Source organism: Neofelis nebulosa, chromosome 9 (genome assembly GCF_028018385.1).
Source record: "Neofelis nebulosa isolate mNeoNeb1 chromosome 9, mNeoNeb1.pri, whole genome shotgun sequence".
In the NCBI taxonomy this organism is placed as follows: domain Eukaryota; kingdom Metazoa; phylum Chordata; class Mammalia; order Carnivora; family Felidae; genus Neofelis; species Neofelis nebulosa.
Genome location: NC_080790.1, coordinates 137,395,554 through 137,402,855, shown reverse-complemented (window position 1 = coordinate 137,402,855; position 7,302 = coordinate 137,395,554).

Below are 7,302 nucleotides of genomic sequence, written 5' to 3'. Positions count from 1 at the left end.
TTCTCCTCGGGTCTATTGGTTACAATTAATTGGTTTTTGGATATTGAACCAATTTGACCTTTCCAGGATCACCTCCTCTACTTTGTCACGATGTATGTATTACTGCTTTTATGTATTGTTGGGTTCAACTTGCTAAGATTTTTTGACAATTTGATGTTCGTGAGGGATAAGGACCTGAAGGTTCTTTTTTCTTGGAATATTTAATTCAGGTATGGGTGTTGGATAATGGCCTACAAAAGTGAGTTGGGAAGCAATTTCTTTCCTTCCATTTTCCAGAAGATTTTGTGAGAATTCGTATTATTTCTTCCTTAAATGTTTGGTGGAATCCACCTCTGAAGCCATCTAGGCCTGGAGTTTTGTTTTGAAGATTTAAAACTACAAATACAATTTCGAGGAATCAGGTTTTGGTTTGACTAATTTTTCTCTATAATTTTTCTGTTTTCATTCGTTGGTTTCTGCTTTTATCTTTATTATTTGTTTCTTTCTGCTTTGGGTTCAAGTTACTCTCCTCGTTCCTCAAGTTTCTCAGATCACTGATTTGATATCTTCTTTTCAAGTATTTAATGCTATTATTTTTTCTCTAAGTATTTTTTCTGCTTTAGCTTCACCCTTCAAGAACTTTTGTGTTCATTTCATTTAATTCAAAATATTTTTAAATGTTTATTTATTTTGAGAGAGAGAGAGAGAGAGCAAGCGAGCATGAGCCGGGAGGGGCAGAGAGAGAGTGAGAGAGAAAATCCCAACCAGGCTCTGCACTATGGGTGCAGAGCCCATTGTGGGGCTCAATCCCACAAACGATGAGATTATGACCTGAGCCGAAATCAAGAGCCAGATGCTTAACCCACTGAGTCACTCAGGTGCCCCACAGATTTTTGTTTACTTAAAAATATTTTTTATCTAAAAAATATTTTTAAGTTAATTTATTTATTTTGAGAGAGACAGAGACATCACAAGTCGGGGAGGGGCAGAGAGAGAGAGGGAGATGGAGAATCCCAAGCAGGCTCTGCACTGTCGGCTTGGAGCCCAATATGGGGCTCAAACTCACAAAACCGTGAGATCAAGACCTGAGCTGAAACCAAGAGTCGGAAACTTAACCGACTGAGCCACCCAGGCATCCCATAGTTCAAAATATTTTTTTTAATTTTTTTAATGTTTGTTTATTTTCGAAGGAGAGAGAAACAGAGTGTGAGTGGGGGAGGAGCAGAGAGCAAGGGAGACACAGAATCCAGAGCAGGCTCCAGGCTCCCAGCTGTCAGCACAGAGCCCGACGTGGGGCTCAAACCCACGAGCCGCGAGATCATGACCTGAGCCGAAGTCGGACGCTTAACCGGCTGAGCCACCCAGGTGCCCCTCAAAATATTTTTAACTGCCCTTGTGACTTTTCCTTGACCCATGCATGGATTGTTTAGAAGTATGTAAATTTCCAAAGAGTTGAGACTATTTCATGTATCTTTTGTTCTTGGTTTCTAGTTTAATTCCTTTGTGGGCAGAAAATATACTTTGTGTGAGATTTGCTTTATTTCCCAGAATATGGTCTAGCTTGGTCAGTGTTCCATGTGTTCTTGAAAAAGAAAAAGTACGTCCCACGTGTAGTGTTCTATCCGTGCACTTGGGTGTTCTTCATGCAAAAGCCATTTTAATTGAGTTTTCTGTGTCTTGCCACTTGAAATGTTCCCCTCCCCCCCGCGCCCCCCCCCCCCCCCCGCAAGGAATTATGATTGGCATGAGATTGGCATGAGCCTTTTGCCCAGTCCTGTGACCTCAGGAGCATGGTTCTCTGTTTGGCTCCTCCTCCGGTACCACGTGACTGGAGTTGAGGGTCATTATTCCCCCACAGGCACTGGGGGTACCGGCCTGGCAAAGCCAGTGAGCGTTCACGGCCATCCACCCCTTGGCTTTCCCGTGTGCATGCGCACATGTATATGTGGACAGGCACGTGCTCATAATGCCAGCATGTACAACGTTAAATATCCCCCCCATATGTCTCTCCCACGTAACTCAGACATCTCACTTTTTCTCCCCAGTGGAGAGAATGGGAAGTCGCGTCCAATTAAAACCCGGCTCCCGGTCCAGTTCTCTACTGAGATCCACATGCCTTTTGATAATGTCTGAGTATCACTCCTGCCTCAGTAACCAGTGTGCAAGATGATGAATGAGCACGCTCGTACCCCTCCAAGGGTCTCTTGGTGCAGAAAAGCCGTTAAACCGATCCGCGGCGCAGCTGTTCCTTCCCGCCTTCCTGGTCTATCAACATGATGCTTTCAGTGAGCCGTCGCGCGAGGTGTCCAAGGGGACCGATTTCTGTCCCAGCGTGAGACAACTTTGAGGAAGGATTGGAAAGGAATAAAAAAGAACATCTGATGCGTGCGCTGAGTCAGAAGCGCACACCGGTTTCCGGGCACTGTGTTGGTTTCCTCCAGCAGGGAGAAATGGGAGTTTCTCTACCAGCGGAGAAGCCGCCTGGGGAAATTTGTGCTCCCTCACCGACCTTGTGTTCAGTGGCGGGCGGACCGCGGGCTCTGTCGGGGTGTCACAGGGATCGGCGAGCACACCCCTCCCCAGTCTTTGGTGGTGATGACCGTCGGTAGTTTCCTCAGACCCACAATACTGCTTTTGATTCTGATTTCGGAGGCAAGGGGGAATTGTGTTGTTTTCCTCTCGGCCTGCCTGCCGTGGCGGGACTTGGTCCACGCCCTCCTTAGTAAGCCGGAGAGGGGATTCTGATGCTGCTCGGGAGGTCCCTGCCAGTCGCTAACATCGGAATAGAAAATAGCCCTAGGATGGGCCTGGCTTGGGTGGCCCTGATCACAACCCCATCCATCTCTGGAGCACATACCCCTTCCGGGGAATGGCACAATAATGGTAGAGTTCGGGGTACTTGGTATCCAAATAATTAGCACCCACTGAGAATAAATCTCTGGCAGACCAGAGACTTGGGGGGGCGGTGTTTTCTTCGAGCACACGTCTCTTTGGGGAATGCGAGGAAGAAAACTTAAAACTTGCCCGGGTGATCGTGTAGATCTCAGGGCCACCTGACATCTATTCAGAGTCTGGAGACTCGGAGTGGGTGAAGTGATCCGGCGTTGAGAATTAGATAAAAGGCCTTGACTTTCTCGTGTCTTGATTTTGTTGACGTTCTGAAGTTGGGCCTGCTGTCATTGGATCTGGACTGACTTTATGAAGGAAAAAAGGGTCATCTGTCACTTTAATTCCTGAGAACCCTGTCATTAATTAACAGCAGCTAAAGATCCCGAGGGTATCATACTGTCTTGCCAAATGGAATAGCCGTGCCTGCCCTGGTGCCTGTCAGGATAACTGTAGCCAGTCTGCTTCTGGCCGGTAACAGTGGCCGCCTGTACAAGCCGCCTTTCACTCTCCCCCGTCTCCACTGCAGTCGATCAGTAACCGATTGCAGCGCCTACCACCAGCACGTCCAGGCTAGGAGAACAGTCAATAAAAGCTCATTTTAAAAGACTGACGTCTTCCTCACCCGTCCATTCCTCAAGGCAAAGGTAAACGGAGTCTTTCCCGGCCTAACGGGAGACCTGACGGGTGGGGGTGGGGGTGGAGGGGGGTAGTCCTGGTGAGTGGGAAGCATCGGCCAGTTCCAATTCAGCATTCCTGTCTCCTGAAGTCTTTGAATTCTTTCCCCTATCTTATGCCAAAGTGTTTCTGGCCTTTCCATTTCGTTTTGTACAGAGCAGCGTTCAGAACATTAGTCAAAACAGCAAACTGCTGAAGCAGCCGTCCGTGCCTCCTAAAAGAATGCCCTCAAATCAATAACCTCATCCCGGGGAAAGAGTGAACTTCCTTCCGTGCCCAGGTGCCCGCAGGTCCGTCCCCCCGAGTGCAGGCGAGCCGTATGCCGACCCATGTGGGCAAACCCGTGCTGTGCTTTCAGGCTGTAATTCTTTTCCTGCTCGGGTTCTGCCTTTCACTCCCGGAGCCCATTGAGTTTGGATTCTGGTTACCGGCCAAGCGAGCCTTTGCGGTGGATGGGCACGAGAGAAATGGTTATCTGTCCCCGAAGGGAGGGATCCTTCCTCAGGGAGGGGAGGCACCGCAGGAACAGCTCCGAATGGCCCCGGGCCTGGGGAATCGCAGACTGTCCCTGGGTGTCTTTGCCCCATGCCCGGGCTGCCAGCTCTTCGTTTTCACCTGTCCCGGTAACTTTCAGTCAAAAGCAGTGTAGACGCGCCCGCGTTCGACTGTGCTAACTCAGCACGTGGGAGGGGTGGTCTCAGATGGGTTTCGTTTTCAGGGCTCTCGAGCCCACTTACATGACCGCTCACAGAATCTTTGAGCACAATCGTAGAAAGGCTCTCCGATTCTATTCCCTTCCTTGAGGCAAGCATTTTGAGATTGAACCTACCGGTGTGTTAGCTGTAAGTTGGCTGGCACCGACAGAAGCGACCCGTCCATTTCAGTGTCTCTGCATTTCTTATCTCCTTCAAATTGGCCCCGGGGTTAGTGGTGAGGGGAAAAGGCGAGGGGTGCACGTAGTATATGGAGACATACTTCTTTTCTTATGGACACATACTTCTCGCGCCATATGACTTCTCTCTTTAAAGTGTAAGGTTCATGGGGCGCCTGGGTGGCGCAGTCGGTTAAGCGTCCGACTTCAGCCAGGTCACGATCTCGCGGTCCGTGAGTTCGAGCCCCACGTCAGGCTCTGGGCTGATGGCTCGGAGCCTGGAGCCTGTTTCCGATTCTGTGTCTCCCTCTCTCTGTGCCCCTCCCCCGTTCATGCTCTGTCTCTCTCTGTCCCAAAAATAAATAAAAAACGTTGAAAAAAAAATTAAAAAAAAAAAAAATAAAGTGTAAGGTTCAGTGGTTTTTAGTGTATTCACGAGATTGTAGCAGCCATCACCACGATTTAGTTCCAGAACATTCTCATCACCCCAAAAAGGAACCCCGCTCCCATTAGTTGTCACTCCCCATTCCCTTCCCCCAGCCCCTGACAACCACTAATTTATTTTCTGTCTCTATGGATTTACCTGCTCTGGGTATTTCATGTAAATGCAGTCATATGATATGTTGCCTTTTGTGACTGGTTTTTTTTTTGTTTTTTTTTTCCCTTAGCCTAATGTGTTCGAGGTTCAGCCTTGTTGTGGCATTCATCAGTTCTGTTTTATTTTGTTTTATGTTTGTTTAGTTTTGAGAGAGAGGAAGAGAGAGAGAGAGAGAGCACGCGCGCGCTGGGGAGGGGCAGAGAGAGGGAGACACAGGATCCGAAGCAAGCACGTTCCAGACTCTGCACTTGTCAGCACAGAGCCTGACGCGGGGCTTGAACCCACAAACCGTGAGCTCGTGACCTGAGTCGAAGTCGGACGCTTAACCAGCTGACCCACCCAGGCACCCCTAAGTCAATTGCATTTTAGATTTGTGGAAGTGTTAGCTATAGAACTTCCTAAATTACTATGAACTTTAAAGATATGAAGACATATATTAACTTACGGCAGGGGTTGACCGCTTTTACCCGTGGGCCAAATCTGACCTGCCACCTGTTTCTATGTGCCCATGAGCTAATTACTTTTTTGCATTTTCAAATGGTTGAAAACAATAAAAGGAGACTCTTTTGTAGCATGTGAGAATTACTTGAAATTCAAATGTCAGTGTCCATAAATAAGCTTTTATTGGAACACAGCCGTGCTCATTTGTGTACATGTTTTCTGTGGGTGTTTTCCTGCCACTGTGCAGGGGGGACTGCACGCGGCACTCTCACCACTCTCCCCTGCTGCTCGGAACATGCACGCTGCAGTCACACAGCTATAACCCAGAGGCATCTGAGTGTCACCGGTACCGCACACGGGGGCTTCTTTATTTTTTACTTCTTTATTTCTTAAAGTAAGCTCTCCGCCCAACGCGGGGCTCGAACCCACGACCCCGGCGTCAAGAGTCGCACGTCCTATCGACTTAGCCGGCCAGGCGCCCCTCCTGTGACTTCTTTACAACAAAAAATGACCCGTGCGTGTCTTTCATGTCAGCACAAGAAAGGAAGGCGAGAGCAGACTGTGAATGTCACGCTTGCAGGGCATGACGGAGCGTGGGGCCTGTTGTTCTCAAGTTGCATAGCGTCCATCACGGCGGCGGCACGGTGGTGCCACAGCCGCTCTGAAAGGTCCGATACGCGTTGCCATCGCCAGAGCAGGCGTTCCTGAGCATTCGCGCATCGCAGGAAGGTAACGGGCAGGAAAGAACCCGGAAGATTCAAACCGCTACCTTGTCGTGGCAGAATGTCTTCACGCGCGTAAAAAATAAGAAAAGGATCTGCCGCCAAGATAAGTTATAAAGTGGCTCGTTTGTTAGCCAAGAGAAATAGCCGTTTATAACCGGCGGGTCCATCAAATGGTGTCTGGTGGCAACAGCTGAACACATGTGTGTCCAGGGGCCAAAAACAAAAACAAGAACCGAACTTCAGAAAATTAGCCTGGCAAGGAGAACAGTTGCTTGAAGAATCAGCACCTTGGGAGCCACGGCTGTTTAAAGACAGGGCAGAGAGAGGTTACCGCGTGGTGGTTGCGGGTTCGAGGGCTTGATGCAGAGTTAGAAAGGGACCGAAGAATCAGCCTCTGCGAATAGTCGGGACTGAACAAGTCCAAGTGAGGATACCCGCAAGGCTGATAAAAAGCATGGGTGAAACAGGAATCTGGCACAACCAAGATGTGTCCCAGCTGGCGGTGGGGTGTGTGGGGCCGAGCTGGACAGACGTGCAAGGCTCGTGGAGATGGAAGGTGAGCGCACCTGTGGTAATTCACAGATTCATCCCTCAGCGGGCACTGGGAGGCACACACTGCAATGTGTCGTGTTTTCATTGACCCGGTAGTGTCCATCGTGACCTCCATTTGCTCTGGTGGGCTTCGTCATCAGGCCGGTGAATTCTGCCAGAAATACACAGTGAATATCTTGACTTGTCCTAACATGGAAATTTGAAGGCCTATCAGTAGTAAGGTTTTATCCAGGTGGTTTGAGCTCAGGGCCGAGACTGAAGTTTTTCTTTTTTTTTTTTTAATGTTTATTTCTGAGACAGAGAAAGACCGCGCACGAGCAGGGGAGGGGCAGAGAGAGAGGGAGACACAGAATCCGAAGCAGGCTCCAGGCTCCGAGCTGTCAGCACAGAGCCCGACGCGGGGCTTGAACTCACGGACCGTGGGATCATGACCTGAGCCGAAGTCGGACGCTTAACCGACTGAGCCACCCAGGCGCCCCTGAAGTTTTTCTGGGCAGAAAGAGCCTCCTTCAACGACTACTAGAATACATTGAATGGCTTTGGAAGTTGCATTTTGATATGGACTTGAAAAT